General features: G+C 41.6%; 1 protein-coding gene across 1 annotated transcript in view; it reads left to right on the forward strand.

Annotated features, from left to right (window-relative positions):
* Window positions 1-6,000, forward strand: part of TRMT12 (tRNA methyltransferase 12 homolog) — a 452,768-nt gene that overhangs the window by 66,836 nt on the left and 379,932 nt on the right. The window lies entirely within an intron of this gene.

A 6,000-nucleotide genomic window follows, 5' to 3' on the forward strand; every position in this document is an offset into this window, starting at 1 on the left:
GGAAGACTGCCTTCCTTCTGGCAATAACCTCAGCAAGAAGAGTTTCGGAGTTGCAGGCCCTGATGGCAGTGCAGCCATTCATTATTTTTCATCAGGACAGAGTTTCATTGAGAACTAATCCTACATTTATGCCAAAGGTGGTATCCAGGGTTTCATTGAATCAAGCCATTCACTTGCCTACCTTCTTCCCAAATCCACAAAACAAAGGGGAGAAACTGCTGCACACCCTGGACATTCACAGAGAGTTGCGCTACTACTTGGACAGAACTAAAGGTTTCAGAAATCTGACCAGCTGTTGGTAGCATATGCTGCTGGTACTCAAGGAAAAGCAATTTCCAAACAGACTATTTCAAAATGGATAGGAAATTGCATTTGCTTTTGTTACTCCTTTCATGGAAAGCTAACATTAGACCTCATTCTACGAGAGCCACAGCCACCTCCACAGCCTTCTTAAGAGGGGTGGCTACCAAGGACATTTTAGAAGTTGCCACATGGAGCTCCGTGCATACATTTGCCAAGCATTACAATTTACCTTTATACTCCAGATCCAGAGCAGGTTTTGCTACGGCTGTCCTGCAGGGTATCTTAGCTACACCATCATTTTCTTAGTTCCTCCACCCCCAGATTGGCTATGGTATTCTACCCATATGTGATGACTGCAGATGCATCCTTGAAGGACATAGTACAGTTTTGTACCTACCATAAATGTAGATGTCCGATAGGTATGCATCTGCAGTCAGGTTTACCCTCCCTCCTTCCCCTCTGTGGTATTCCTAGGGTGCTTACCCCTCTATTAGCTAGCTGGGGGGATCTATTATGGTGTATTTGTTTTTATATATATATATATATATATATATATATATATATATTTTTTTTTGCAAATGTTTGGATTTTTATTGCATTTCTCCAAATTTAGCCTTCCTAGAGGGCACCTGGCATCTGGGGCAAGAAAAACTGAGGAAGATGGCGTCGGCTGACGCTTTTATACCCCAGACGCTCTGACGTTGGGAAAGGGGCGACATCAGCCGATGCCGGACCCAAACTTTGGAATCGGCCGACCGAAGGGCTGCCTGAGGCAGGACAACCCATATGTGATGACTGCAGATGCATGCCTATCGGACATCTACATTTATGGTAGGTACAAAACTGTACTTTTCCAAAAGTTCCAATTCACTGTTTTGATTACTGTCAGTATTTTGGAAAAGAGTAAAGAGCAATTCTTCCTCTAAATTATCTGTGCTTCAGCAGAGCTAGGTAAGTGGAGAAGTGTCAAGAAGATGTCGATACATGCCATCTGGAGTGCAGAATGTAGTACACTGTAGTTTGCAAAGCAAATCTCTGCTTAAAAGATTTAAAGGTGCAGAAGTACTGACAAGGAAAGCATGCCTTTCAGTTAAGGGACCTATTTGTATATGAACATTTTTTTATTTATTCATATTTTAAAGGGACTCCTGACACTCCAACACATTTTACCAGAGTACCTGTTAAAGGGAGATTTTTTTAGCAGCTTCAGTAGTTAGCATAGATCTAGTGGCACCTGTATTGCTCAAAAATGGGACTTTGCTGCGGCGGAACCACGGTAGCATTGTTACCTCACAGCAAGAGGTTCTTCCGTTCGATTCTCGGCTTGACTTGGGAGTGCCTTCTGTGTAGAGTTTGCATGTCCTCCCCGCGGTTGGGTAGCATTCGAAAGACATGCGTGCGCAAAAGGGCGTGCTTTCGTTAAAGGTTGGGCGTTGAGCTGGCACCTCGGCGTTTCATAAAAATCTACTGCCAATCTTTAGCGGACTGGAGTTCCGCTGTGGCGACCCTTTACCGGGAAAAAGCCGAAAGACAAACAACATTCTTATTTACTTTAATATCAACAAAAGGACCTTTTTGTTTCACAGGAATGAAAGGAAATAGCTGTGATATCTCTTCAAGGCTATCCTATTTACTTTCTTTCCAGGCAGGGGGTTGCCAAGGGGTATTCCAGACAGGCGGCTGTTTGTCCTCTGGTAAAGCTTGTGGTAGTGGGTGCTGTTTTTGTTCAGGGAGGGGAGTATGTGACTTCTGTTTTAAAGTACTTTGTGCATAAGGCAACTGGCCCCTCCAATGGCCACTTTTCCCACAGTTAAAACAAAGATCAGAGCGGTTTGGTGATTCTTTTGACTGAATATGTTATGTATGTGCGTAACCCCCTTCTGGCAAGTATTGAAGGTATCGAGCTCTGCCTCGTCCTCCCCATTCTCCTCTTCCCCTCCCTCTGGGTCTAGTTAACTGTTGCAACTGCAAGTTTAATAACTGTTCTTGTCATTCTTCTAATGTTTCTCTTTTTTTCATGAATTAAATTATTTGCAATGTATTGTACTTGGCTTACTAACTCATGAAGGCCCAGACTGGACCAGGTTAAGCATACTTTTATCAGTAGGTCTTGTGTGGGAGGCAACAAGCCATTTACAAATGCAGCAGAGTCTCCATTTGATGCTGGACCTTCAGTGGGATAGGTGTAGCTAGCCAGAAAATGCTTAAGTCATTTGTTGCAGGTGTGATGCCCCTTTACTGGCCCAGTAATCAAGGAGCCTCGGTCCTCACCACTGGCAACAGTGAGAGACATACACAATGGGAGGTTGACAAGTACACACATAGTAAAATGCAATTTCCCTTAAGAGCACACAGAAAACACAGTCAGTCTGGGGCTGGTTTCTCCCTCTTTCTCCTGATCTCCAATAAGACTCCCCACTGACACAGCTATAGGGTTAAGTTCTCAGCCAAGTAGCCAAGCTAAGACCTCCAGCACCCACTCTGTCCATCCAGTGCTTCGTGTCCCTGCCCAAGTTGCTCACACACACACTTTTATTTGATTGATATACAAACACACACATACCTGGGAGAGGCTGGGACAGGTTTGCTAGCAATGCCCCCTTCCGCCCAGACTGTAAGGTAGTACCAGCTGCCACCAGCCACACTTATCAGCTACTTTAAGGCCGTTACCAAAGGGTGACCAATCCTACTGTGTCATGTTACTATTAATCCAAGTGGTAGTCTTTGAGCAAGCGCCAGGCTGTTAGGAGTGGCCTGTACAATGTCACCAAATACATATGCAAGTACTGTAAGAGCTTAAATATGTCTCATAAATATCCGCCACAAAGATAAGCTTAAAATATATTTAATAATAAAAAAAAAACAAGACAATCCTCAAACAACAGAGTTACTTCAGAGTTCAAAATCACAGGAAATATTTTAAAGCAACATTGCAGGACAGTCTCAAATAATTACAGAAAACATCTGAACTAATCTGTACTATACTTTTATCTACATCTAAGAGGTACTATGCCCTAAGTCTTACTTGCAGATAACATGCAGGCAGAAGTGCTGAGTGGGTGCTTCTAGGTCCAAGACAAGATACAAAATGCAAAGTCTCAGTCTCTCTCTCTCTGAGAGTTCTTAAAGTAATAATAAACATTACTGCTGAGTTAGCTTGGATGACATCACTCTTTGTCACCTGACTTCAGTTCCCAGGCTAAACAAATACTAACAGAATTTTAACATCTCTGTGTGAGAAGTACACATCTCTCAGAAGTTTGCAGAAGTTAGAAGCCGTAAAACAATAAAACACTTTTACTTTTGAAACCTAGTAATTATTTCTGTTCAATACAATAGAAAAACTGTTACCTCACAGCAAGAGGTTCTCCTGTTCAATTCTCGGCTGGAGTGTTTTCTGTGTGGAGTCTGCATGTCCTCCCCGTGGTCGAGTGGCCTCTGAAAGACATGCGTGAATGGGCGTGCCTTCGCTGAAGGTTGGGCTGGCAACTTGGCACCATAAAAATCGACTGCCAATCATTAGCGGACCAGAGTTCCACTGTGGCGACCCTTAACTGGGAAAAGCCGAAAAGACAAACAATAGAAAAACCTCTAGCTCTAGACATTGTGTCTTCACTAAAACTGAGAGATAACATAATCGTAAAACAATTTCAACTTATTTTCTTGAAGTTTTGCAAGTTAACAATGTATGTTACAGCTTCTACTATTAAAACATGCATTTCCACAGGTATATAGTTCATATGTATTTGTATTCTTTTCCAGTAAGGTACACTGTGGACACATCCTTGAAGCTCAGTACTGTAGAAACTCTGTTCAACACACACACTTCTGCACCGGTAGTTTAATATACACATAACATGTGATTCTCTTACATTTGCAAGACAAACATTTGAATCCTATTGATATTCACAAATGACAAATGATTATTTATAAAATACCAGATAGCTGGGCTGGCAGTGTCACAGCAGGTATGAGTCTGTCGACTAATTTTCCCGCTGTTGTATGGCATTCATTTGTGACCAGTTTGTTACTGGAAGGACATACTGCAGTGATTGCCTGAAGTAGTCTATTACAGGCATTTTGAAATGCTTCTGGGTCAGTATGCTGTGGAATAGGGTCTGGGATATTTGCTTGGTCCCAAATTTATTTATTTATTTCCAGTTTGATGACCGGGGAAGTCCACTGGGCCCTGATGACCGGGGAAGTCCACTGGGTCAAGCAGAGCCCATTTTCAGTGGAGGCCAAGGGAGAAAAGCTCCGAAAGCAGTTAACAGAATATAACGTAAGTACAGTATGGAATATACAGTATACAAAAGCATAAATATACAATTTAAAATACAAAGTCAGGGAGTATATGTTTAAAAACACAAATGTTAAAATATAGATAAAGTCAAAAGTAATAAAGAAAATACAATTAAAAGTACAAGCCATAAGGTGTTTATACAAGTTTAGTGTTTGTGCTAATAATAATGTTAGTGATCAGAGCTGATAGTAGATGAGATTGAAATTAGGTTTGAAAGTGACAATGGTGTAATTTAGGTGGGAAGGGAGCAGGAACAATCCCAGTTTGAGGTAAGGTAAGAATGGAGGAGAGATTTGAAATTAGAGTGGTTGTGAGTACAGCTGGGGAGGGGGTTTCATAGTTTAGCTAAGGAATGTGATAGAAGTAATTATCCAGGAGGGAGTAGGGGTGTATAGATGTTTGTCGGTTTTGGTTTTCAGATCTAAGAATAAGACTGGGGAGGTAAGGGGTTAAGATAGATGAAAGAGAGGGGCAGATGGAGGGTTGGAATACGAGTTTGTGAGCAGTGGTAAGTTCTATGAATTTCAGTTAATTAGGAAGTTCAAGCCAGTTTAGGGAGTGGAGGGAATGGTAGTGATGGGTGGAGTATTTGGACCCTGTAGCAAATTTACAGACTTTTGTTATAAGGCTTCCAGTTTGTTTTTTAGGCTAAACTGGAGATGAGTAAGTAGAGGCGCACCATACATAAGAGAGGGAAGCAGGTAGGAGGAGGCTAGAGTATGTCTGGTAGAAGCGGTTAGATGCCTATTTTTATCTATACAGCAGACCTAGTTTTGGGTGTTTTATATTATTTTAGATGCGGATATCGAATTTTCAATGTTCCTCAATGGTGACTCTTAAGTAGTTTGGTGTGAGGTACAATTTCAATTAGAGTGTTGTTGTGGCTTTTTGTTTTAAAGGAGCTTTTGTCTATGGTGAAATTTCTTGAAGGAGAGAATATCATGATTTTTGTTTTGTTAGCATTGAGAGCGAGATGGTTGTTTAGCATCCAAGTTTCGGTATTGGAGATGGCTGTTTGGGTTTTTGGAAGGAGTTCAGAGGGAGAGTTTGCTATGCAGATGGTTGTGGAATCATCAGTATGTTGGATCAGTGTGGCATTATCTATGGATTTGTGAAAGTTATTAATGAAAATATTGAAAAGTAAGGGGCTGAGAATAGACCCTTGGGGGATGCCTGAGGGATTGTTGAGAGAGGATGAAGTAGCATTTTTCCATTTAACAGCTTGTCTGTTGGAGAGAGAGCTTGTAAACCAGGCAATTGAGGAAGGAGAGAAATTGAGGGAGGAAGGCTGAGATAAGAGTAGAGGATGTGAGACTGTGTTGAAGGCTTTGGAGAGATCTAAGTAAAGGGTGGATACAATTTTCCAACAGTCATGAGCACAATTAATGGTGTCA

Source organism: Protopterus annectens, chromosome 15.part0 (assembly GCF_019279795.1).
Source record: "Protopterus annectens isolate FY-2018-M chromosome 15.part0, PAN1.0, whole genome shotgun sequence".
In the NCBI taxonomy this organism is placed as follows: Eukaryota; Metazoa; Chordata; order Ceratodontiformes; family Protopteridae; genus Protopterus; species Protopterus annectens.